The 27,823-nt window shown below is 47.9% G+C and overlaps 1 pseudogene; it reads left to right on the top strand.

Moving 5' to 3' along the window:
• Positions 1 to 301: 301 nt before the first annotated feature.
• Positions 302 to 20,043, top strand: LOC123099837 (LRR receptor-like serine/threonine-protein kinase RGI1; annotated as a pseudogene).
• Positions 20,044 to 27,823: the final 7,780 nt, after the last annotated feature.

Raw genomic sequence — 27,823 nt, 5'->3', positions numbered from 1 at the left:
CGATAACTCTCTCACGGGCCCCGTACCGGCGTCGCTCGGCAACTTGACGGCATCCCTGAAAAACCTGCTCCTCTTTGACAACCGCCTCTCCGGAGAGCTCCCGGCGTCCCTCGGTGGGCTGCGGCTGCTTGAGTCATTCCGTGCCGGCGGCAACAGCGACCTCTCCGGCCCGATCCCCGACTCCTTCTCCAAGCTATCCAGCCTCGTCGTGCTTGGCCTCGCCGAGACCAAGATCTCCGGTCCGCTCCGGCCGTCACTAGGCGCGCTCAAGAGTCTCCAAACGCTCTTCTTGGACAACACCATGCTCTCTGGCTCCATCCCACCGGAGCTCGCGCAGTGCTCTAACCTCATCGGCGTCTACCTCTACCAGAACGCGCTCTCTGGCCCAATCCCGCCGGAGCTAGGCGCTCTGCCGCGGCTGCAGTACCTGCTCCTGTGGGGGAACGCGCTCACGGGCCATATACCGGAGAGCTTCGGCAACCTCACGTCGCTGGTGGCGCTGGACCTCTCCATCAACTCCATCTCCGGCTCGATTCCGGCGGCTCTCGGGCGGCTAGCAGAGCTGCAGGAGCTGAGGCTCACTGGCAACAATCTCACCGGCACAATCCCGGTTCAGCTAGCCAACGCGACGGCTATCATGCGGCTGCAGCTCGACGCCAACGAGATCTCCGGCCTCATCCCGCCCGAGCTCGGCCGGAGCCTGCCCAACCTGCAGGTGCTGTACGCGTGGCAGAACCGCCTCGAGGGTGCCATCCCAGCCACGCTCGTGTCAATGGCGAGCCTCCAGGGGCTCGACCTCTCCTACAACCACCTCACTGGTTTCATACCGCCGGGGCTCTTCTTGCTGCGCAATCTCACCAGGCTGATGCTCATGTCGAACGAACTATCCGGCGTGATACCGCCGGAGATCGGGAAGGCGGCAAGCCTCGTGAGGCTCAGGCTAAGCGGCAACCATATCACCGGAGTGATTCCCGCGGCTGTGGGCGGGATGAACAGCATCGTCTTCCTCGATCTCGCCAGCAACCGCCTCACCGGCCCCGTGCCCGCCGAGCTCGGCAACTGCTCGCAGCTCCAGATGCTTGACCTCCGCAACAACACGATCACCGGGGCCTTGCCGGAATCGCTCGCCGGCGTGCACGACCTGCAGAAGCTCGACGTCTCGCACAATCAGTTCGTCGGTGTCGTGCCAAAATCATTCGGAAAGTTAGCGGCGCTGAGTCGTCTCGTCCTCGCAAATAACGCACTGTCAGGGAGTATACCAGCGGCGCTCGGGCGGTGCCACGCGCTCGAGCTGCTCGACCTCAGCGACAACCGCCTCTCCGGCGGCATTCCCGACGAGCTCTGCGGCCTCTCCGGCCTCGGCATCGCCCTCAACCTCAGCCACAACAACCTCACGGGCGCCATTCCGGCGAGGATATCGGAGCTGAGCAGGCTCTCCGTGCTCGACCTGTCCTACAACGCGTTCGCCGGTAGCCTGGAGCCGCTGGCCAGGATGGACAACCTCGTCACCCTAAACGTGTCGCGCAACAACTTCTCCGGGCACCTCCCGGATACGAAGCTCTTCCGCCAGCTGCCGGCGTCCAGCCTCGCTGGAAACCCGGGGCTCTGCACCAAAGGCGGAGATGTGTGCTTCGCCGTGGATGCTGACGGGCGGCCGATTACACACCGCGTGCACGGCCTCAAGCTCGCCGTTGCGCTGCCCGTGACGGCGACGGTGGCCATTGTGCTCGGCATGATGGGCATACTGCTGAGAGCGCGCGAGGTGGGCGGGAAAGTAGGCGGCAGCGACTCGGAGGCCGGCGTCGTAGAGCTGGGGTGGCCGTGGCAGTTCATGCCGTTCCAGAAGGTGAGCTTGTCGGTGGACCAGGTGGTGCGGAGCCTCGTCGATGCCAACATCATCGGCAAGGGCGTCTCCGGCGTGGTGTACCGCGTCAGCCTGATCTCTGGCGAGACCGTCGCCGTCAAGAAGCTCTGGCCCGCGGCCACGTGCAACAACGCCGGCCGGGACTCGTTCACGGCGGAGGTGCGCACGCTGGGATCCATCCGGCACAGGAACATCGTGCGTTTCCTCGGCTGTTGCTGTAACAGGAGCACGCGGGAGCGGCTGCTCATGTACGACTACATGGCGAACGGCAGCCTCGGCGCCGTCCTCCACAAACGCCAGGACCATGGCGGTGGAGCGGTGCAGCTGGAGTGGGACGTCCGGTACCAGATTGTGCTAGACTCGGCGCAGGGGCTGGCGTACCTGCACCACGGATGTTCGCCGCCGATCGTGCACCGCGATATCAAGGCCAACAACATCCTCATCGGCCTCGACTTCAAGGCCTACATTGCCGACTTCGGCCTCGCCAAGCTCGTCCACAACGGCGCCGACTTTAGCCGCTCCTCTTACAGCATCGCCGGGTCCTGCGGCTACATCGCCCCAGGTACACTTCTCGATGAGACAGTGACAAATGTGATCTTGATCTTTGGTGAACAATTAGATGAATTTTTTTTATGTTGGATGCAGAGTATGGGCACTTGCTGAAAATCACAGAGAAGAGCGATGTGTACAGCTATGGGGTGGTGATGCTAGAGGTGCTGACGGGGAAGCATCCGATCGACCCGACGATCCCTGATGGGCTCCATGTGGTCGACTGGGTTCGGCAGCACAAGGGTGGCGCCGGAGTGCTCGACCCGGCGCTGCAGGGGCAGTCCAAGACCGAGGTGGAGGAGATGTTGTGGGTCATGGGCGTCGCCATGCTGTGTGTCAACGCCATCCCCGACCAACGGCCGGCGATGAAGGACGTCGTGGCGATGCTTGGGATATTCCGATCGAGCACGAGGAGCACTCCAAGCTCGACGTCCGGCTCAAGGACGTTGTCTGCACAGTAGGTGCAGTGCTGTTTGTAGTAGCGAGAAAAGGTGAAAAACATGAGACAAATACTTAGCGGAAATTTTTATGTCAGGTCACTACATGTAAGCGTTAGGCTGCGCGGCATAAAACTGTTGCCAATTAAAATTTCATCCTACTGTGCAGACAACCCAGGAGCATGCTTAGGAGATAGATCATAAGATTACCACTAGACATGCAGTCCCTCATTTTGTGATAATAAAATCATCTTTTATCAAATAAAAAGTCACGCAATCCCTTGCAACGGAAGAAGAGTAGGAGCAGCATGTCCTCGGAGTTGTGTGCGTGTGTGTTTGTGTTTTGAAATATCCAACAAATTGCTATCTTGATTCAGATTTAGCGCAACGGAAGAACAATATGAGGTGACTCAAAAGATCAAAGAAAAATAAAAAGGAAACAACAGTACTATTCGCTGCAGATCAGCGCTACACTATCATGGCAGATGGCCATCCACTTGCGACAACACAATACAGCTCCTACTCCAGTTGGTAACAATAACCGGTACTAAAAGGTTTGGGGGGTTTTGGGTTCATGATTTATTTTTCCTTTAATTTTGTGTTTTTTATTTAATTTTTTTCATTTGTTGGTATTTTATGATACTACATATTGTACACGTTATGCATATATATAAATAGAATTTCTCGTAGAACCGATCATATATATATATATATATATATATATATATATATATATATATATATCATCGAATGTCTCGCAACCACCATTTACACGTACACATGTATATATATACAATTAGGTATATACAATTTCTCCTACATGTTGCCTTCGAAGCCAGTGGCATTTGCCTTGGTGCCTTCGGAGCATGATGACAATTGGGAGTGGTTCATGGGGCATGTGGCATTTGCTTTGGTGCATGTGGTAGCGGCGGTAGCGGGTAATGGTATTCTCCTTTGGGATCTATGACCTGGTCGAGCAAAAATCCCGCTATTTCCTCTTGAATTGCTTATACGCGATCCGTTGGTAGGAGCTTATCCCGCACCTCTTCAAACTTTTAAGAAGGAGATCAATATGCATGTATTAGTGGTGTGATTAGATATCGATAATGATGTAAAAATTGTGAATAGTGTTTTGGCAAACGTACCCATAACTGTCTAGCAGATGTGCTTTTTTCGGACGCCAGCATGCGAATGTTCTCGCAAACATAGTATGCACATAAATCAGTCCCCGGCGCCTGCTTCATGGCCTTTACGAGAATAGAATTCAATCAAGTATGATAATTAATAGTATTGAAACTAGAATTAAAGAGATGGTAGCTAGCAAGTACTACTTAATTACTTACCCTGGTTCGATACCAATACAACTTTTGTTTCCATTGTCCTGAAACCTCTGTGATGAACTTTTGCCAAGCCCTGCCCGCCGGCACAGAAAATAAATAAAGGAGTTATTAAATAGTTGATATCAGGAAATGAAGAACTAAAGAGGCCGACATATAGTTCAATAATGATTGAAATTTACTTGTTGACTATCCCCTTCATGATTGAGTAGTCTCTAGCTTCTTTAAGTAGTGAGTCCAGTACTTCAACTTTTCCTTCTTCAGCTAGAATGACTAACAAGATCCAGTGATAACTGCATGCGCACACGTTTGCATGTATAAATTAAGCGGGCATGTGCATAACACTCATCAACTACCGTAAACCTTATACACTTATTAACATCTAGCTAGCTAGTAAGCAAAAACAAAATTTGTAGTACAAGAAAGTGTGACTCACCCGAAGTTGTAAGGAAGTAGTATATCTCGATTGGTATTGAGGCGCTTCAAGAACTCTAGCATGTTTTTCTCTACCTCTGCTTGATACCATTTATATGTCCATGTCTTTTCATTAATGGTATTTGGGTCAATGAACCGAATGTCATAGCGTCTAGCTTTTTTCATTTCATACATCTTCATCCTGCATAATACCACAGAAAAGAATATAGTGAGGATAATTAAAGGTAATGATCAACGAGCACTGCAACTAGCTCGAGACTTAAATTACAGAAAGAAATCACTTACAAAAAATAACAACTGACTATAGATTTGTCGAGTGCGCGTTGATTGAATAACTGAAACAGTTCTGCATACTCAATGGACAGAGCTGTCTCATGGAAGTAATGGTCTGCCTTGACGTTCACCATGAGGGACTCTCGATTGGTAGTCTTGATAATTTTCATGTACCATTCATGCAATTCATACATTCTCGTTGAGAGCTTCTTGACCTCCTCAGGCTTGATCGTAGGTTCGCCACGGGCATATTTCCGTGCTAGCTCCTTCTCTTTATAGGTTTCCATGGGCTCGATCTCTAGGAGTTGATAAACAGTGATACCGAACTCTGCAGCCTGCCTTCTATGCTCGTCGGTTATTACCAGCTGATCGGCGCCGGTACTCGCATCTGTTGGTACAGTGAGCGGGAGGATCGATTGCACCGCCTGTTCTCCCAGCTGGGGAACGGTTTTCCCGCTTTTTTTGGCAGCTGCTTGGCTAGAGCTTAAGCTCGACTCCTTCTTTTGTCGTGCTTGATGTGCCTTCATGATTTGGCGCTCATAGTCTGAGTCAACAAGCTTGGGAGCTGGTTTTTTAGCCATCCGAATAAAGTGGTCGACGATATCCTCAGGCACTTTCTCCTTTGGTGGCGGTGGCGGTTCCGGTCTAAAATGAGCATCCAATTGGGCCCTGCATTCGGCTTCATTTTCCTCCTCGGTCATGTCGTAAGGTCTCATTGGAAGAGTCGCGAGGCTTGGACCATATTGAAATCGCTTGCCTCCTTTACCTCATGTACCTCCTGTACCTCGACTTATACCGCTACGCACCATAGCTGCGGCGGCTCTCTTCCACTGTTGTTGAGGCGGCGGAGACGGCTAATGTGGCTGACATGGAGGAGGAGGAGTGGGTTGACGCGGTGCCGGACTTGAAGCAGGAGGAGTGGCCTGACGCGGTGTCGGACTTGGAGGAGGAGGAGTGGCCTGACGCGTTGGCGGACTTCAAGGAGCAGGACTCTGCTGAGGCGGTGGCTGATGAGTTGGAGGAGCGGGAGTCTGCTGACGCGGTGGCGGACTTTGAGGAGTTGTCAGCTGACGCGGTGTCGGTGGCCTTCGAAAGATGATGCAATCCTTTCTCCATAGGATGATATGATGTATGGCCTCTCCTAGTGTGTGTTCCTCGTCACCTCCAGGAATGTCAAGCTCTAGCCCCGAATATTGGTCCACCACTTCATCAACCACGACACGAGCATAGCCAACTGGAATCGGGTTGCAATGGAAGGTTGCTTTGGGGGGATTTGTATAAGCAACGGTGTCCGTCACCTTCATGGATATGTTATTCATTTTGAAGTGTAGCTCACAATTAGTGTTCTCCATGATGTCATCCATAGGGTATCTATTCAGCAGTGCCTCGCCCGGGGCGGAACCCGCGCTGCTTCTCGGCATGGATGGGACAGTGCTATCCAATGCTGGATCATCCGCTAGCTGCTGCCGCTGCTGAGACCCCCTTTCTCGGCTAAGTGAGTTGGTCTGCTGCTGCTGCCGCTGGAATTGGAGTGCCAACTCCGCATGCTTTGATTCTAGGCCTTTAAGGAGTTTTGCCTCCTGCTTCCTCTGCTCCTCCTCCAGCTTCCTCTTCTTCTCCTCCTCCATCTTCCTTCTCGCACGGCTTCTGTAGTCGGCATTCCAGTCCGCAAACCCCTCATAGCACGGAACAACGCCTTTGCCTCGTGTTCTTTCTGGGTGTTCAGGATTTCCCAGGGCGCGCTTAAGCTCGTCGTTCTCTCTGTTGGGCGTGAACACACCCGTTCGAGCCTCTTCTATTGCAACAAGTAACTTGTCTTCGGCTCCTTTAAGACTTGCCTTCTTCGAAACCTGGCCTGTCTTCAGGTCCAACGCCCCCCCATGCGCATAGAACCAAGTCCTGACCCTGGGGGGCTAGCTCAATGTAACTGGAATGACCGCTGCATCCACCATCTGTTGCTCAGACTTATCCCACTTAGGCTGGGCCACCGCGTAGCCACCTGGCCCCAGCCTATGGAAATGCTCCTTTTTTGCGGCATTGGCCTTGTTTATTCTCGACCGTTCCTTAGATAATTCTGATTCCTTGAATTTCACGAAATGATGATACCATGCCAACTTTCAACCTTTTCGTAATTCATTTGTACTGCTTTTTAATTTCAGGGTCATTTAGCTCCAAAAAATCAGTAAATGCATGAAAAATAACAAATGATGTCAGAAAGGGTTGAAAATTGATGACGTGGCTTTGAATGGTGCATACTAAACGCACAAAAAGTCTGGAGCTGTAATAAATTTAAAAAATGAAATGGCTTTGTAACAGATGAGTTTTCGTCCGAAACCCTGATACTTCGAAAGAGGTTGTCCGTTTTGTACACGAAGTGCATCTAGTTTTTGCCGTAACCCTCTCTACTTTTTTGCACATGCTACGTGGTTGAAATGATGATACCATGCCGACTTTTAACCTTTGCGCCGTAACTATTACAGAGATGACAGTGAAGCCGATCACATCCCAGAGTGGGATCTTTGGGTGTGAAACTTTTTCTTCGCGTGTGTCCCTCTGCGTCGTAACCATGGAAAATCTTCATTATTTAACTGGATGCTCGGGTCAATATTCACTCTGAATGGAGCAATTTCATCAAACTTTTCATAATCTTCTGATATGTCTATCTTGTCATCCACTCCCACAATGTTTCTTTTCCCTAAAAGAACTATGTGGCGCTTTGACTCATCGTATGATGTATTCGCTTCCTTATCTTTTCTTTTTCTCGGATTCGTAGACATGTCCTTCACATAGAAAACCTACGCCACATCATTGGCTAGGACGAATGGTTCGTCTGCGTACGCAAGATTGTTGACATCCACTATTGTCATTCCATACTGTGGGTCTTCCGTTACCCCGCCTCGTGTCATATTGACCCATTTGCACCGAAACAAAGGGACCTTCAAACCACGTCTATAGTCAAGTTCCCATATGTCCTCTATGTAACCATAATATGTGTCATTTCCCGTCTTGGTTGCTGCACTAAAGCGAACACCACTATTTTGGTTGGTGCTCTTCTTATCTTGGGCGATCGTGTAAAATGTATTCCCATTTATCTCGTACCCTTTGAAAGTCATTATATTCGAAGATGGTAACTGGGACAGCAAGTACAGGTCATCTTCAATAGTGGCGTCATGCATGGCACGTGTCTGCAACCAACCGGCGAAAGTCCCCGTTTGTTCACGTGTAATCCAGTCGTCAGACTGCTTCGCGTGTTTGGAGCGTAGAAAATTCTTGTGTTCCTCCATATACGGAGCCACCAAGGCGGAATTCTGTAGAACTGTGCAGTGTGCTTGAGTGAGAGAATGCCCATCCATACATATTATTTGATCCACTCCTAGCGTGCCTTTTCCACCCAGTCTGCCCTTATGCCGTGATTCAGGAACACCAATCGGTTTAAGGTCAGGAATAAAGTCAATACAAAACTCAATGACCTCCTCATCTTCATGGCCCTTGGAGATGCTTCCTTCTGGCCTAGCACGGTTATGAACATATTTCTTTAAGACTCCCATGAACCTCTCAAAGGGGAACATATTATGTAGAAATACAGGGCCCAGAACTTTAATCTTTTCGCATTAACTAGAACGTGCGTCATGATGTTGAAGAAGGATAGTGGGAACACCAACTCGAAACTGACAAGACATTGCACCAAATCATTCTCTAACCTTGGTATAATTTCTGGATCGATTACCTTCTGAGAGATTGCATTGAGGAATGCACATAGCTTCACAATGGCTAATCGAACGTTTTCCGGTAGAAGCCCCCTCAATGCAATCGGAAGCAATTGCATCATAATCACGTGGCAGTCATGAGACTTTAGGTTCTGAAACTTTTTCTCTGTCATATTTATTATTCCCTTTATATTCAACGAGAAGCCAGATGGTACCTTCATACTGAGCAGGCATTCAAAGAAGATTTCCTTCTCTTCTTTGGTAGGAGCGTAGCTGGCATGACCCTGATGTATGCCGTCTTTTCCGTGCATACGTTGCTGGTCCTCCCGTGCCTCCGGTGTATCTTTTGTCTTCCCATACACGCCCAAGAAGCCAAGCAGGGTCACGCAAAGATTCTTCGTCACGTGCATCACGTCGATTGCAGAGTGGACCTCTAGGTCTTTCCAATAGGACAGGTCCCAAAATATGGATTTCTTCTTCCACATGGGTGCGCGTCCGTCAGCGTCATTCGGAACAGGTTGTCCGCCAGGACCCTTTCCAAAGATTACCTTCAAATCCTTGGCCATATCATGTACATCATCACCAGTACGGTGGCGAGGCTTCGTCCGGTGGTCTGCCTCACCTTTGAAATGCTTGCCTTTCTTTCTTACGGGATGCCTGCTCGGAAGAAATCGACGATGTTCCAGGTACACATTCTTCCTACAATTATCCAAATATATACTGTCGGTATCATCCAAACAGTGCGTGCATGCCCGGTATCCCTAGTTTGTCTGTCCTGGAAGGTTACTGAGAGCAGGCCAATCATTGATGGTCACAAACAGTAACGCCCGTAGGTCAAATTCTTCCTGTTTGTGCTCATCCCACGCACGTACACCTTTTCCATTCCACAACTGTAAGAGTTCTTCAACTAATGGCCTTAGGTACACATCAATGTCATTGCCGGGTTGCTTAGGGCCTTGGATGAGCACTGGCATCATAATGAACTTTCGCTTCAGGCACAACCAAGGAGGAAGGTTATACATACATAGAGTCACAGGCCAGGTTCTATGGTTGCTGCTCTGCTCCCCAAAAGGATTAATGCCATCTGCGCTTAGACCAAACCATACATTCCTTGCATCACCTGCAAAGTCCTCCCAGTACTTTCTCTCGATTTTTCTCCACTGCGACCCATCAGCGGGTACGCTCAACTTCCCGTCTTTCTTATGGTCTTCTCTGTGCCATCGCATCAACTTGGCATGGTCTTTGTTTTGGAACAAACATTTCAAACGTGGTATTATAGGAGCATACCACATCACCTTGGCAGGAATCTTCTTCCTGGGGCGCTCGCCCTCGATATCACCAGGGTCATCGCGGCTGATCTTATAGCGCAATGCACCGCATGCCGGGCACGCGTTCAAATCCTCGTACTCACCGCGGTAGAGGATGTAGTCATCGGGACATGCATGTATCTTCTGCACCTCTAACCCTAGAGGGCAGAAAACCTTCTTTGCTTCGTACGTACTCCCGGGCAATTCGTTGTCCTTTGGAAGCATCTTCTTTAACATTATCAGCAACTTTCCAAATCCCTTGTCAGATACAACATTCTCTGCCTTCCATTGCAGCAATTCCAGTGTGGTGCCCAGCTTTTTCTTGTCAGCTTCGCAATTCGGGTACAATAATTTCTTGTGATCCTCTAACATGCGCTGCAACTTCTTCTTCTCCTTTTCACTTGCACAGTTTCTCTTTGCATCGGCAATGGCCCGACCTAGATCATCAGCGGGCTCATGTGATGCCTCATCTTCAGCTTCTTCCCGCATTGCCGGCTCAGCTTCTTCCCCCATTGTTGTACCATCATATTCAGGGAACCCATTGCCAGGATAGCTGTCGTCGTCCTCTTCTTCTTCATTGTCTTCCATCATAACCCCTCTTTCTCTGTGCTTGGTCCAAACAATATAGTGGGGCATGAAACCGGACTCGAACAAATGGACGTGAATGGTTTTTAACTTAGAGTAATTCCGATCATTCTTACAGCCAGCACATGGACAAGGCATAAAACCATTCGCCCGCGTGTTTGCCTCAGCCGCAAGCAGAAAAGTAAGCACGCCATTAACGAACTAGGGAGAGCATCGGTTATCGTACATCCATTGCCGACTCATCTTCATTACACAGCACCGAATAGACCAAATTAATACAAGTTCATACAACACTTATTCTCATAAAACAAACATACAAATAACTCTCTAGCTAATTAAAACATTAAAATGCAACAACAAATGCGACCAAGATCGCAACCAAAGTAACAATTGATCCAACAGCATAATGATACCAAGCCTCACTATCAATGGCATATTTTCTAATCTTTCTATTCTTCAAGCGCATTTTCTCCATCTTGATCTTGTGATCATCGATGACATCGGCAACATGCAACTCCAATTCCATCTTCTCCCCCTCAATCTTTTCAATTTCTCTTTCAAATACTCGTTTTCTCTTTCAACTAAATTTAACATCTCGACAATAGGGTCCGTTGGAATTTCCAGTTCACATACCTCATAGATAAAAATATCTATGTCAACTTGATGGGCATAATTTGTCATAAACATGAAATGCAACAAATAATTTTAAAAGAGAATATACCACATCCGAATCATAACTCGGACGAGGGCCGACGGGGACGGATATCAAAACCATGGCACTATGTTTAACAAACAACATATGGGTAAGATAATTATACAAGTAACTATATATCTAAATCATACAAACATGAATTTTTTATATAAAAAAGATAAGAAAAAGAGGCTCACCACAAGGTGGTGCCGGCGACGGGACGGTGCGGACGATCGACGGTGGTTAGGACGGAGACGGGAAGGCACTAAGTAAACCACACCTACATATGCAAACTAAGAGTTATTTTGACCTCAAATTGCATATAAATCAAATAAACTACAACATATAATTCCTCCCAAACTAAAAAACCCACAAATCACTATACTTATAGAGCATTGCAAGAGCTAATCTAGCAATGAGAGATAAAAGGACAAAGTTTCTAACCTTTGTCATCACTTGGATGGATGGGGGTGCCTTCAAATCTTCACAAATTCTGGCAAAAATGGAGGTGAGCTCGAGAGGAAGAGGAAGAAAACAAAGAAGAGGGAAGAACAGAGAGCTCGGGCTGGACGAAGGGTTTATATAGGATGACCTTTAGTACCGATTCGTGGCATGAACCGGCACTAAAGGTGCTGGTGAGGCCCCAGCCTGGCAACATCCTGCCACCACTCTCTTTAGTACCGGTTCGTGGCACGAACCGGTGCTAAAGGTTCGCCACGAACCGGTACTAATGAGAGCCGCCCGACTAGCCGTTGGAACCGGCACTAATGATCACATTAGTGCCGGTTCAACTACAAACCGGGACTAATGTATCTCACGTAAAGTAGTTTTTCTACTAGTGTCATCCTGAGATCATTCAACTACAGAAGCATTGGCCAACTACAGAAGCATCGGTCCATCCGAAGTATCTACTGTAACACTCTTGATCACACTTTTCCTCTTTACCTTTTGTAATAATTTGATTTTGTGCATTCTCAACGTTTTTGACTAGGTCTTGATATCATGATGGTGCAGAGGCTGGGTGTAATTGATATCTTTCTTGATATTAATATAATTCATTTATCGAGAAAGAGTAATCTCATGCTGAAAATTGTTTCATACATGCATGTCACCATGGAATACCCTAGAGACTAGAAATATACTTCAAAGGAAAAAGATGGCTTGCAAATAAGTTGGCGTTCTACATGCACACAAAATTAAAAGAAACGAGGTCATCTCTTTTATAGGGGGAAACAGCAAGCTGGCGCTACAAAGAAACAGCAAGCTAGATTATTCTGGTGGAGCTGAAGTTAAGCATGTATGTTCTTTTTTCGATAAGGGGCACTTTATTACTTAGAAGGTTTAAGCATTACACCCGGCCTCTGCATACTAAGATGCACACAACCAAAAGAAGTCCACACACAGAACAAAAAAAAACAAAAAAGAGGCGAAATACTAAGAAACATCTAGTGTTTGTACAACGCCTAGACGTAGGGGGGCCAATTCTGAGATCATCTTGCCACCCATATTGGGTAAAAGTATCCCTCGACGTAGCCTCCAATCGTGTACAGACCTCCATAAAGAGGTTGTGATTCTCCATACGTTGTAGCGACGACCATAAACGAAGCGTCCCAGTATATCTGTAGATAACCTGCATAAGAGATGTACTTTTCCCGTTAAAAACATTATCATTTCTACATAGACAAAGCGACCAAATAACGACAAGCGCTCTCACCCTAAGAAGAGTTCTAAACTTGTGTTCATTCCCATGTAACCAGTTGCCAAATATATTAGTAATACTACAAGGAGGGTACAAGCCAGAAACTACTTGGATGACTGACCATCTAGAACTAACAAATTTACATTGAAAGAACAAATATTTTATTGTCTCATCATGCTGACAAAAAACACATTGCGTACTTCCATGCCAATTCCTCTTAATAAAGTTATCTTTAGTAAGAATGACTCCGCGACGAAGATACGATGCAAATATTTTATTCTTAAGAGGTATTTTCATCTTCTAGATTTTCTTCTTATTATCAACTGGCACATTGGATTGGAGCAGGCACTGCACATGGAGTCCACTAAGAATTGACCATGCCCTTGTAGGTTCCAATGAAATTCACTGGACCCTTGTGACAATTGCACCGTGGATAACCGCTGGAGCAAGGTGTTCCATGACTGTAGTCCGGGTACAATTAAATCTCTTCTGGACGTCATGTTTGGCGGGAATGATTTCATAACTGTGGCGATAGTAACACCCTTGTGGCGCATAATATTATACAGAGTTGGATATTGTTCCCAGAGTGAAGCATTACCTAGCCACTTATCCTCCCAGAATCTAATTTCTAAGTCGTCCTTAATCGAGGAGCCATAGCGGAAGAAATATTTCTTCGTCGCCATTAAGCCCGCCCAAAAGTGAGAGGCCTATGCTTCCAGTACCTGGGATATCGCCTTTGAACTCACATATTTTCTCTTTAGGAGAGTTCGCCATACACCATCTTCCGTCAATAACTTAAACAACCATTCGCCGGGGAGGGCCATATTCTTCACCTCAAGGTCATGAATGCTCAACCCGCCTTGGTCTTTGGGACAGCAAACCACACTCCATTTAGCCAGTCTATATTTCTTTCTCTCGCTATCTCCTTGCCAAAAGAATCTTGATCAGAAGTAATGCAATCTATGTAAAACTCCTTTCGGTAGCTGGAAGAAGGAAATCATATATAGTACGATATTGCTTAGTACTGAATTAATGAGTATCAATTTTTCGCCCAGAGACAGCAGTTTGCCTTTCCAACTGCTTAGTCTTTTTTGGAGTTTCTCCTCGACGTGTTTGAAACATTCAGCATTTTGTGAGTTTCTGATAATATATTGGTATCCCCAAATATGTGATAGAAAACTAACCCAAACCGCAGCCGAATAGGTCAACATACAAATGGGCCTCGTCTTGAGCCTCGCCTAAACAATACAATTCACTTTTATGGAAGTTGATCTTAAGACTCGAGAGTTGCTTGAAAGCTAATGAAATTAATTTCTCTCTTTTTCTAGGTCATGGACCATGAAGAGAATCGTATCGTCAGCATATTGAAGGATAGAGAGACTGCCATCCACAAGATGATTCACTACTTCATCAATTTGGCCACCCTGCCACTATATTGAATAGCATGGGCAATATTGAGTCACCCTGTCTTAATCCTCTATTCATTTGGAAGTAGGGACCCACGTCATCATTGACATTAATGGCCACGCTGCCTCCAGAAACGAAACTATGGATCATAGCGCGCCACTCTGCAGAAAAACCTTTCATTCTAAGAGTCTGCTGAAAAGAAGACCACTTGACTTTTTCATTAGCCTTTTCAAAGTCAATTTTGAGTACAACCCCATTCAGGTTTTTCCTATGTAGCTCGTGAAGGATAGCAACTCCGTCTAGGATGTTTCTGCCTTGCATGAAAGCGGATTGTGAAGGGGGAACCACATGTTCAGCAACCGAATATAGCCTAATTGTTGCAACCTTTGTGAAAAATTTAAAACTAACATTAAGAAGATAGATAGGTCTATATTGTTGTATCCTTTCAGCCTCAATAACCTTAGGTAATAAAATAATCTCACCGAAGTTTAAGCTAAACAATTCTAATTCACTTGTAGGTACCCAAACAGAAGTAGGAGATCCATAAACATAATTCATGAACTTTTGCAATTTTTAGCGATTTTTGTTGTATTTATTTTTTTCCGTATTTTTTGAAAAGTGAAAGGTCGATTGGCCAACCGCTACCTGTCAAAATGTGAAGGAGCGACGGGGGAACTGGTAAAGCTATGAAGCGCTCGCCTTCAACATGGGCCGGCCCAAGAACAGGGGCGTCTTAACACCGGGTCCTTCAAGTGACGCAAGGTGCCATATAGGAGCTCCTGGAAAAGCGAATACCCACATCAAAGCCGTGGCTGCAGTTTTTTCTTATTTATTTTTTCTTTTTTGCCAAGCAGCGCACGGCAGCGGAAGCCTTTCATCGGGCGCTCGAGTTTCTCCCACTCTCGTTTTACTTATCAGATATTTCACTATTTTCAGTGGATTTCTTTTTCTTTAAATTTTTCATTTCTTTTTCTTTTGTTTTATTTTCATTTTTCTTTGATTCTTTCTCAGTTTTCATCGGTGTTCTTTGGTTTCTTCTGGATTTTTCCTTTTTTTTCTTTTCGTTTTCTAGCACATGCATACTTTTTTAGCATGCAATGTATATATTTCATACATATATCAGAAACATTTCTTTATACAATTTAGCATCTGTTAAATACATGTTTAACAGTTTTTTCAAGTACTACCTCTGTCTGCAATACTTGTCGCTCAAACGGATGTATCTACCTTTCGTTTGAGCGACAAGTATTTATTGATTTATGTTTCGATGTCTACTTTTTTCACCGACATTGTACATTTTTTGTATACATCTAAAACATTTCTTTATATAAATTAACAGTTTTTGAATACATGGTTAACATATTTTAAAAAATACATGTTTTTTATGTTTACTTATTTCAGTACAAATTATGCATTTTTCATGTCATTACCGTACACATTATGTTTACTTATTTCAGTACACATTATACATGTTTTCTGGTGCGGTGAGAGTAGGAGAAGAAACACCCGGCATCTCAATGGATTGAGAGTTTGTTTATTTGTTTTGTGTCTTCCAATTTTACCCTTTAATCAAAAAATACTACTAATTTTGTCTAGTAGTATTCATGAATCGAGTCTGTTGAATAACTAAAAATGGACAACTCATATTATTTTGATTACCGTAAAAGGTCTCTTTCCTTCTAGCTCAGTACCACCCACAATGACTTATAACTGTATATCGATAGTAGAAACTACAAGATATCATAGTGAGGGGGGTCTATACTTGACTTCATCCTACCCGCGTGCGCGCGGGGGGAACCCTAGATTGAGCCGCCGCCCGCCTCCCTCCCCATCGCCACCACCGGGCAAAGCCCGGTCGGCGTAGGCGGCGGCGGGGCTCTCTTCCTCCTCGTTGGCCACCTGCAGCTCGGGATGCGGTGGCCACCCGAGGGGCGCGGCACTTGCGCAGGGCCTGACGGCGGCGGCGCGGGCGGCCGTGGTTGCGGCGGAGGCTACGTGGATCTGACTAGGCGTGTGGCAGCGGGGGCTGCGAGCGGCTAGTGCGAAGGTTTATGGAGGCGGGCGGTTCTGGCGGCGGCGGCTGTCGCGTTGCAGCAGGGTGCAAGGGGCGGAGGGCTCCGGTGGCAGGGTCGTGCGTGTGCACGCCTGGGCCGGCCCCTGGCTTGGGGTGGCTGGCTGCTTTCGGCCGTGCTCATGGTGGCCGGTGCGCTGGCCGATCTTGTGGCCGCGTGCCCGGCGGATTCAACGCCTGGAGTTCGGCGGGCGGCGCGGGATGGGCAGTGGTCTGGTGTGGCTGTTGCTCCGGCTGTGGATGGATCCACGATAGCTTGGCAGGTCGGATGCGGTGGCGGCTGACATGTTTCGGCGTCGGTTCGTCCGTAGGTGGCGTGCGTCGACCTTGGATTCCTCTCCTCGTCGTCCGCGCGCCACTTCCGTCGAAGGGCTGGACTTCTCCCAGTTGTGGTCCATCGCTCGTCTCGCGCCCGGCAGCAGGACCGAGCTCGTCTCACGCCCGGCAGCAGGACCGAGCTCATCTCGCGCCCGGCGGCAGGACGGGCCAATGGAGGCCAGTTTTGGGCGACCAATTAGGTCTCGGCGTTGGGGGCAGCTCAGGAGTGCTAAAGGCGGGGCCTTTCCACTTGTCTCTTTGGGTGGGGTGGCGATGGGTGACGGGTGAGGTGGCGTCGAGGTCTTGGATGCCGGGGCGGCGGCCCTGGTGGTAGTGTCGCGGTGCTCATGGGCAAAGCCCGTGCCTTGGTGCTGCCCGGTGACCATGGTCGTGTGGGCGGCATGGTCGTCGGGGTGTGGCGCTCGGTGGCGGTGAGTACTGGCCGAGGTGAAAACCTGTTCTATCTTCGGACGGACCGGCGGCGGCGATGCTTTTCCCTTCTTGAAGGCATCGTCGTGGCCTTCATCGCCCGTCGTGTTACACTAGGGGAAACTCTGACTCTCGGGTCGGGCGGTGGCGGCGCTCCGATGTCGTATCCTTCCTGAAGGCACCGCCTTGGAGCCCGCGGTTCGTCATATGCGGCTTTATCTCTTCGCGGTGGCATGTTCACGGTCGAGGACCCGGCTGCTCTTGTAGTGCTTGGGGTGGTGTTGCTGCGCTCAGCGTCTATTTATCTTGCCTTGGGTGTGTGCGTGTGTGTGGTGGCGTGCGTTTGAACCGTGTTGTTGTTGGTCGTTGCTTTATATGTAAAACGGGGCGAAAGCCTTTTTGGGTAAACGTCTGCAGTCATATTATTACTAATTTGTAACATAGGAATACAGAGAGTGGTGGTATACAAAATCAAATGGCAGTGAGCTCTAGAGATGATAAAGCTTGTGGCGTGGCGTGGTGTGGTGTACATGACGTTCGGGCGAAGACAAGATACATGGACATCATGCATCTTTCCACCTTGGCGGTGGTGTGGTGTACATGTCGTTCACGCTGTCAATTCATTGCTACAGCTTCTTCATCACCTCTCGGTAGGTTGATAGTATAGTAGTATTCCTATTACAGTCGTTGTACGTACAATCATTTGAGAACCTGCATGCAGAAATGCACACACCCGGGCTGGTTTGTAATTGTAGTAGTACAATCAAATCAAAAGAAGTTTAGGCAGCTCGACCACGGCACGGGAATTAGCAAAAGGCTTTGATAGTTGTTATTACTTATATGCATCCGCGGATTAAGTGTCCATAAATAAAACTGATTGTCCCAGTCAACCTAAATATGATTAACCACCCCTGTGCACCATTGCACGATCTCAATTAAATATACTATAGGATTCATGGACGAGTTTAAGGAATCGGATGGCCAAGTCTTGCCAAATAAATTTGAACTAAAACCACGACGAGTAATTTGGAACGGAGGAAGTCCAAGCAAGCCAGGCCATTTAGTGCTTTAACTTTTGCTAACCTTTAGTGGCTGCTCTTCTTCTCTGGCAGCAGTCGTAAGCTCCCTATTCGTCCCTTTTTAAGATACGTAATATGGATGTGATACCTAGGCAGCGGCGCTCTTGCCATATACGCCCTTGCCACCCTCTTCAACCGCCAGGGGAGGCAAGATTGTAGCTCTGGGCAAGGCAATAGCATTCTGGAGGTGGTATGGGCATCGGTTCTCCTGATCCACCTGGCCAGGCAGAACCCCATAACTGCCCACGACATTGAGGACAATGAGCTATGGACGCGACACATCTTCATCTCTGTATGTCAGGTCACCATAGCCATCTACGTATTCTGCAAATCATGGCCAGGTGGCGACGTGAGGTTGTTGCTGGCATCAATCTTTTTATTCGTCGTGGCAATACTCAAAAGCTTTGAGAAGCCCTGGGCCATCAAGTGCGCTAGCATTACCGGCCTAGTCAGGTCTTCTGGCCGCACTCGGAGGAGGAACGCAGGCAGAGAAGGCCGGATCAATTCGCTTGAAGACTACGTGAGAAACGCAAGGGCATTTGTCCAGACCAACCCCCGTCGTCAAGCACAAGAAGAAGGTGATGCAGTGGACGTTAAGCCTGACAACCATCTTCCTCAAGCACAAGGAGAAGAAGATTGCATGGATCTCGAGGCCGACTATCAGCCTGGAGCACATGGAGAAGCTGCCATGGTGGATCCTCAGCCTGACAACCATCCTCTGACCTCAAGCACATGGATAAGCCGCCAAATAAAGAAAACGAAGGAAACCGATAGAAGGGACATCATCCGCCAACGCAAACTAACAAAAAGGCGAGTTGCTGAATATAATAAGGCCCACGAGGTCTATAAGCTATTTCTGGACCTTGCATCACCATATGATGATCGGATCCGTACCCAAATCCATCTGGGTGCTTGATGGAAAACAAGCATATGATTTGTTGCAAAATAGGCTCTCTGAAGTGTTCAGTCTTCTCTACACCAAAAGAAAGATGTTCGAGCTATTGGAAAAAGATGGCAATAAAATCCCATGGACTTTGGTTCTTTCTTGGTACGGACGTGTATCAGCTGCATTTCTGCCATGGGCAGCCATCAGCCTCTTCCACAAGAGTCACATAGATGCTTATAATGCTAACGATGTGAAGGTTACGCTGTACAGCAGTGCTGGAGATTTTCTGTTCTTTCATGATCATGAAAGACACAGACTTTGTTGGTTGTGGCCGAGCGGAATTCAGTCCTGATTCTCCTGAACAGGCAAAAAGAAGAGCTATGCTACTGTTAAAAAAACTGGGTATCCGGCAGCAGCGATGGATGATGGAAATCCTCGCTGGCCTTCTTCACATAGTAAGACCGATCAGCGGTGAGTTAATCTTTAAGAACTTCGTATGCCAATGTAATCTGGTAGGGTTCTTTGCTTATAACGAAAGGCACTCCTGGAGGCTGTGCGTGTTGAATTTTGTCGGCCAATATTGGTCCATGAAGCCCTGCAACTCATCCGATGAGATTATAGAGTTGGTTCTTAAGTATGTAAAGAAAGGGTGGGAAGATGAAGATCAAATAAAAGATGCTGACAGTTACTGGAAGTTCAATGACCGCAGGGGGCAATGGACTCTTCAGGCTAACAAATGCGACCAAGATCTGGGTTGGAGCTTAAGGAGTCCATTTGATGAGAGTGTTCTTCTCTGGCACATCGCCACAGATTTCTGCTTCTACTGCATGGGCGCATCAGCAGATCACCAATGTGCCACTGCTCAGTATATACAAGATGCCTCTGGTGAAGGCGATAGGTGTGCTGTTTGGTGTGAAAGATCTCATGATGGAAGAGCTGTCCAGTGCAGAGAATTGTCCAACTACATGATCTACCTACTCTTCTTCAATCCCGAGATGTTATTGCCTGGCACTAATTGGAACCTGTTCACAACCGCTAATGCGGAACTGGAGGAGATCCTCAAGGATGACAATCTATCACTAAGGACAACAAGTCTCCGTTCATGGATATCCTCAAGTGCAATGAGCCATTCGTTAAGGAAATCGAAAGAGGATTTATGCAGAGAATAATCGCCAAGGTGCAGCCCAAAGAAAACACACAACAAGTTGTTCAAAACATGGACCTGGAGACAGATGTGGAGACAGGTGCAACTACACAATCAGGTTTTATCATTGATGCATGGAAGCTTGCAAATGGGTTGCTGCATATAGGTGATGAGAACAAGATGTGATAGGTGATCGAAGGTGTGTGGGTGGAAATGCTCTGCTTCTCAGCCAGTAGGTGCCGAGGGTACCTACATGCCAAGAGTTTGGGCACCGGTGGGGAGCTGCTCACATATATCTGGCTCCTGCTGTCGCAAATGGGGATGGAGACGTTGCCGGATAGGCTACACAGGACAGAGCTTTCAACTGGAGAAGGAAATGACGGCGCCACTCCATCGACTTCCCAGGTCAGCACCCTGACTGGGAAAGCTAGTGTTTGAAAGACCATTTCTACTCTGCATTTCAATCTTAGTTGCTTATTTGCTTATCCATGGATGTTTTTGTGTTATTCGTTCATTGTGATGTTCTGTTTATCGTTGTGGTTTTCTAGTATTACTGTTCTGCACTGATGCCAAGTTTGGAGATATTAAAACTATGTGAATGTGTGATCTACCAGATACCTGGTAGAGAAGATCCACCACCCTTCGGACGCTCAAGGCCTCATGAAGCTGCTGTTGCTGGTGCATCTACCTCTCGACCTCAAGAAATACAACCAGCTGAATAATTTGAGAAATTATTGTCTCCATGTTGTTCTTCATACATGGAAATAATCATGTGGCTCTGTTACCCATTTGCCATTCATTTCCTTGGGATCATTGCTTCCAGCTGCTCCATTGTGCGGAGCCTGATGCACTAGTCCAGTTTGATTGATGCCTGGCAGTCTGTTTGTGTGCCGTTAGAGCTGTCAGATTACCATGTCTGCAGTATGGATGCCATATTACTCTACGGACGTCTGTCCCGTGTTGAATTCTGCAGCATGTTTGTTTGTAAGAGTGGATTTGGTGTGATTAGAGTCATTTGAACCGATGGCTTACCTGGTTATTGTAATAAATGTATTGCTACCCAAATGTCAGAAATTTTTGTTTTTGAATTGTGAGCATGTGATCTACCAGATAGACCAGCTGAAAAACCTGTGAAACTATTGCTCTTTATTTACATGCCGAAATGATCCCGTGCCTGCTGGTCGACTCTGATTTGTCGTTGCACTATTGTGTAAGGCTTAATACATACGCTAGCCTAGAGCTGTTGGTAACTAACTTCATCCCTACAATGCCATTGTACAGGCATGCCCATAGTAACAATGGGCATGCCTGTACAACGGTCGCCCCATGCCGTAATCTTAGTTGCTTATTTCATTATCAGTGGAAGCTCTGTCTCAATTTATTCATTGTGATACACTGTTCATCGGTGTGGTTCTCTAGTTTTCTTTCTGCACAAGGGCCATGTGATGCATGTTTGTTTCTTGAGTTACGGTCAGAAAAATCCAAATAGTGCATGTAAAAGTGTGAGAAGATTGCTTATTTCATTACCAGAATTATCACCAAGGTTGCTCCTAGAGCATAATTCTTACGGTACACGGCAATTGCCATGGGAGTAGAACATTGTCGGCTGGGGTTGGCGTTCTTCTGTGTAATCGCCATGGGAGTAGAACATTGTACCAGATTTCCCTTGCAAAACAACAACCAAGCAGCATATGGTTCAGATTCTCATCCACCTGTACGCAACATTCCGGGTGCTCAAGCTGCCGCCTAGCAAGGCGGTACGCAGTCCAAAGTCAATCATGAAGCACAAGCCAGACGAAAATCTTTATATCCAATGGTGCCCATGAAGTCCACAATTCAGCCGCAGCATGAAATAATTCCCGGCCTAAGAAGAAGAGATGATATGCACTGCTGGCTGAGAATATCCCATCCGGTGCTTGCCTCCATCGAAACACATCTGGCAGTTCTGACAGGCGCTGGTTGGAAATTAGTGGCCAAATTCTGAGAACATCCGCAATAGCATGTATGTCAAGGTCCTACATCATTTAACTAAGAAAAAAGTTACACAAAAGAACGGAAGGAACAAAGCATCCTACGTGAACAACATGCTCGCCGAGATGACAAGAGAAGAGATGTCTATGCTAATCGGGGTCTCTAGTGGGATCCACGACCTAGGTGTCAAGCTTAGGGACCTCAAGAATGTCCTTGCAGATGCCGATAGGAGGAACATCACTGAAGAGTGTGCCGGGGTGGGTTGAGGAACTGAAGGGTACCATTTACTAGGCCAACGACAACATTGACCTGTGCCAGCTAAATGCCGTGGAGGAAGGTCCATCCAAGGGCACCCCTGATTTTCTTTTTTGATAAAGGGCATTTTTATTAACTCAGAATGTAACATGAAGGGGATAGAAAGCATAATGAGCGACACAGCCTTAAACGAACAGTCTAACAAAGTACATATAAATAACAACAAGTTAGCAACAGTAAAGCCATATTAGTCCGAAACTATGCCAATGCCGATGGAGGAGGGCACCCCTGATTTTCTTAGGAAACAAAATCTAGTAAAGGAAAACAAATCTGATAATTAACTTGATGACACTGATGAGCGACAGAACAAACCATATACTGGATGCTGTCAGTTGACAAAACATGCAGCTAATCAGAATCCACTGGCTGGTTCTGTTTATGAAGATACATGGCTACCTATTCTTGTCTACTGCACTGGCTCATCTTTGCTCTGTGTAAGGACTTAAGCGAGGAAATTTGAGGTACTGAAACTGCATGCATGCTCTGTTTCCTCAGTTCAGTCGAGTCCGAGTCAAGTGAAAAGATCAGAGCCCTCCTGCGCCCTCGGCCGGTGAAGTTGGCGCTGTCGAGCTGGTGGCTGGAGCGAGCACTGCGATGGATCGAGAATTAGTTCAACTCAGTCTTATACTCTATTTGCATCTCCTTGAACCATGTGACATGGTGTTATAATAAAAAACTTGTGCCAATGGCCGGGAGCACACCCACGAGCACGCAGTTAGGTATGAACATCAACACCTCACCTACCCAATTAGCGTCGGCTGTCATGCTGGGTGATAGCGGAAAAGGCTCCATTAGTCGCTGGTGACGTCGCCATAGATGAGGATGAGGATGATGATGGCACTCAACAGTATGTCTATACTGGCGCCTACTTAGGGTTTGAGCGTCATGAGTCAGTGCCTGAATTGCCGTCTCAGGAGGTTGAACGTATTATGGACGACCTTCCGGTAGTAAAGAAGTCTAGGAAGAGACCGAGGAAAGGCAAAAATGCTGATTCTATGATCCAGCCGCCTCAGCAGCCTCGGGTTCAAGACCGTATAGATATCCCCGGTGTGGATAAATGGCATATCCCCGGTCAACCAATCCTACCTGCAGCAGCGCTAGGGGCCAGATTCGGCGATCTAAGGAGACTTCATGACGATGTGCTGTGGATAGAGAAAGGCATCATTGCCTCGAAAGATTCAGGATACCCACTCTACGTGGTTAACGTTCCGCGGCAATTGTCGTACGTCAACACATTCCCCGCGGAGAAGTTCTTCCTTCGATTCGATTACATATTCGACATGTTTCACGTGAAGAAGCTGGATTTTACGTTTGTCCGCCTTTATGCCTTGCACATGAACTACATCATCGGGGTTGAGCAGATACCTCATATCTATGTCGCTGATCCGTACTTCATGCACGAGGGCTTCTTGGGAGTCTGCGCAAAGCACCGTGAATACGCGAGGGAATGCATCGTCAATTTCATGCTCGCCAATAAGGATAAGGAGGCGATTCTCGTGCCTTATCATCCCCTGTAAGTCATCCGCGCAGATATCTTTCCTTCGATTTTAATCATTCATTTGCACGGTGGAGGCTAATTAATTTGAGGTGTAGATCATCCTCTAGCCCCGATACTCCCACGCTCTTTACTTGGACTCGTCGAAGAACATTAACAAAAAGGATTACACCCACATCAAGGATTTTCTCGACAGTGCTATGTTTTACTACGACGCACGGGGTGGAGAGGTCAAGGACAAGAAGAGAAGGGACGGCAGGCCCGCCTTCGGCCATAAGACCGACTTCTGCTGCATCCAGCAACCAAGTGATTCTTTTAATGATGGATTCTATGTCCTACACCACATGCTGGAGTACAGACGGGATCATCAGAACCTTCGCATGTCACCTACATCCGGCGATGCCCATATTCTGCAATGGGCAAAGAATGTAGGAGATATTGAGGATCATCCACTTCGAGCTGAGTTCTATCACATCCAGCGCGAACTTGCCCAAATCATCATGAAGGAGGTCGTCGAAAAATAGGGATGTTCTACGAAGAAGGACAAATATCGCGGGAAGACGTCCGAACACGGGTAGCCTCTCAGCGTCTCGACCTGAAGCCTTTCACTAGGCTCGGGGACTATATCCCTGACTTGGATGGATGGCACGACATGTTGGAGTGATTGTCGATATATGACAATGTGTCCGTTTAGTCCATACTTTCTGTATGACGAAACTTTGAGTTATGCATGACGAAACTTTATTTGTGATGTAATTAAACCGTCCTCCTCGACTAGCGACGATCACTCTAGTTAGGGCATTTTGGGTACGATCAACGTTGTTATTTATGCTTATGATATGTTGCTTCTATTTTTGCCAAGTCTGTCTCTTTCTGTTGCTCAACTATATATGTTGCATATCATCGACTCATGTGATGATGCAGGTGCATGGATCATCGATGGCGAAGAAGTGCTACGCCAGGAGTATATATACGACGAGTGGCCGGAGTGTCAGGCCCAGGTGTACCGGTTTCCGGTTTCCGAGCGACAAGCAGTAGTTAGTTTAGGTTCACGCTAATGCGAGAGAGGGATACGAACTCATGTACTGCATAGTTCCGCTCTCACTCAATGTGATAGCTCTTCTCGCGTATATCATTGTTTAGATGGATGACGATATAGTTGCAAGTAATCGAGACTTGTATCGCTATTTTTGAGATGATGACGAGAGACCACTTTGTGTTGGATGATGATTATGATGATGACATGATTTGATGAGACTAGTTGTATGTATATGCTATGATTACAATTATATGTGTATGATATGCTAAAGATTATTGTATAAAGCCTATTCAAATACAAAACAAATATGCAGAAAAAAACTAATAAAACTAGCAGTAGCGAGGGGAACAAAGTTAGCAGTAGCGCTGCCTTACCAGTAGCTATTCCTTCTAAAAAGCGCTGCAGATATTAGCAGCAGCGCTCTTCACTAAAGCGTGCTACTGCTATCCATGTATAGCAGTAGCATGGGACGACAGACGCTACTGCTACACGTTAGCTGTAGCGCCTTATCAGTAGCGCGTCGTCCCGCGCTACTGATAGGCAAAATACCCGCGCTACTGCTAGGGTTTTCCCTAGTAGTGTTTCCTTGTTGGTGATGGAGGATGGTTGATGATGACGACGGCGACGGATTCCCCTCTCCGGAGCCCCGAACGGACTCCAGATCAGCCCTCCCGAGAGAGATTAGGGCTTGGCACGTCTTGCTCACGTGATGTTCCCTCGATGATACGCACTCGTCTTGCCCGACTGACACGGCTCGTCGTACGTCATGGTTTGCAGATGTGATCACAGCGGCCTGCCTCATGTTGTGGTCTTCTGGCGCCACATCTTCGCCCTCTTCTGGCATGGCCATATCTTCATGCCTTGTGTCATGGACTTCTGGCGCCACATCTTTGGCTGCTTCTAGTGCGACCACACCATCATCTTATGTCATGGTCTTCTGGCGCCATAACTTCACCTGTTTTTAGCGTGACCACACTGTCACGCCTTGCATCATGATCTTCTGACGCCACGACTTCGCCTGGGTTTACTGGCGCGGATGCACTCACCGGACACGTGTCCAGCTGACCAAGATCATCTGGATCCTCCTCGTCCACTAGCTCACACATCAGCATCATATCCCCGTCGTCTCCTTCCTTGGCCATGAGCGCCTGTTGCTTCGGTGCTTCCTCGTAGTTAGCCTTGAAGTGACCGAGGAGGCCACACTTACAACACCTTACTTTTTTTATGTCAAACTTCCTCCTCGGTGGTGCAGGCGCATCCTTGTCGTCCGAGTCGTCAAAGTTCTTTCTCGCCGAGCGCTGCTTCCCCTTCCCTTTTTTCTTGCCGCTACTCGTGGATCCGCCTTGCTTTTCTTTCGACAGGGCGATCCATTGCGCCTTTGTCGGCATCAGGTGCTCACTCCCCTTCGAGTCGCCAAAACTGAGACGAATTCTCTCGTCGTGGTCCTTGAACCTTGCGACGAGATCCTTGACCATGAGAGTCTTCAAGTCGAGACATTGCTCGATCGACGTGACAATCTGAATGTAGCGTGACGGCGCGGCGCGCAAGAATCGTCAGACGATCGCAACTTCTTCTAGGGTTGAACCATAGCTGCGTATGCCATTGACGAGGGTCTTGAGACGGGTGGCAAACTGATCAACCGTCTCACTTTCATCCATCTTCAGGCACTCGTAGCTTCTCATCAGGGACTGAAGATGTGCTTTCTTGACACGGTCATGACGCTTGTGCAGGATCTTGATGGTCTCCCATGCCTCCTTCGCCGAGTTCTTTCCGACGAGGTGTTGCAGCACATCCTTAGGCATGGTGGAGTAGATTGCCGTTAACGCCCGACGATCCGTCCGATACTTCACCGCGCCCTTCGCGTACTCAGCGCCGCCGGGGTCGACGGCTTCCTAGAGCTCAGCTCCCTCCATCGCGACCTCCATGTTCATCGCCCATAGCGCATACATTGATCTGGAGTCCTTGAATGTCCGAGACGAGCCTTCCGTTGTGCTGGCATCGGTGGCTTAGGTTCCTCGCCTGGTGTGGGGGCGCAATGCCTCAGCTGTGGCAGCAAATGCCTGCTGCCTGGTGTCACATATCACTTGGAGGCTCCATTGTGGTTTTCTGCTAGATGCCAGGGCTCGAGGTAAAATCAATGCCTGATCGAGCAAACTCAACTACGGTGGTTGGTTGGATCGTTACCCTTTTGGGGTCATTGTCATGGAGCTGACGTACCATATGGTAACAACACAGTGACGTCTTCGAGCAGGCTTGGATCGCTGTGCGAAGCTTCTTCGGCTCCAGAGTTGGGCAGTGTTTACCTCCTATCCTTTGGAGGTGACCTCAAACTCAACATTATCATTCTCTCTATGGCCCTCGCTCCGCACTCGTGGGACGAGGACATTGTGTCCACGTCCAGTGATTTCTCCAGGATACAAGGGATCACTCTTGGTTGGCCTCCGTGGAATGGATACTTCTTTCCATGGTGTTGAGTATATGTGTTATGCGCATACTTGTGTATCTGGCCCACTTTCTAGTTCCTTGTATAGTTGAGGTCGTGGCCCACCGTTGTACATTATAGATACATGCGAGATCAATACATCATCCAATTCAATCATCTTACATGGTATCAGTTTCCGGGTTCTAAACCCTAGCTTCCGCCCGCCGCAACCGCCTCCCCACCCTTGCGCTGCCGCCGCCGCCGCGTCATCCTGCTGCCGCCGCCGCCGCGTCATCCTGCTGCCGCCGCCGCCACGCCTTCCCCCTAGCGCCACCGCCGCACCTCTCACAGCCCCCGCCTCGC

Source organism: Triticum aestivum, chromosome 4D (genome assembly GCF_018294505.1).
Source record: "Triticum aestivum cultivar Chinese Spring chromosome 4D, IWGSC CS RefSeq v2.1, whole genome shotgun sequence".
Taxonomy (NCBI): Eukaryota; Viridiplantae; Streptophyta; class Magnoliopsida; order Poales; family Poaceae; genus Triticum; species Triticum aestivum.
The sequence above is the reverse complement of the archived record's forward strand: the minus strand, read 5'-3'. Positions and strand labels throughout refer to the sequence as shown.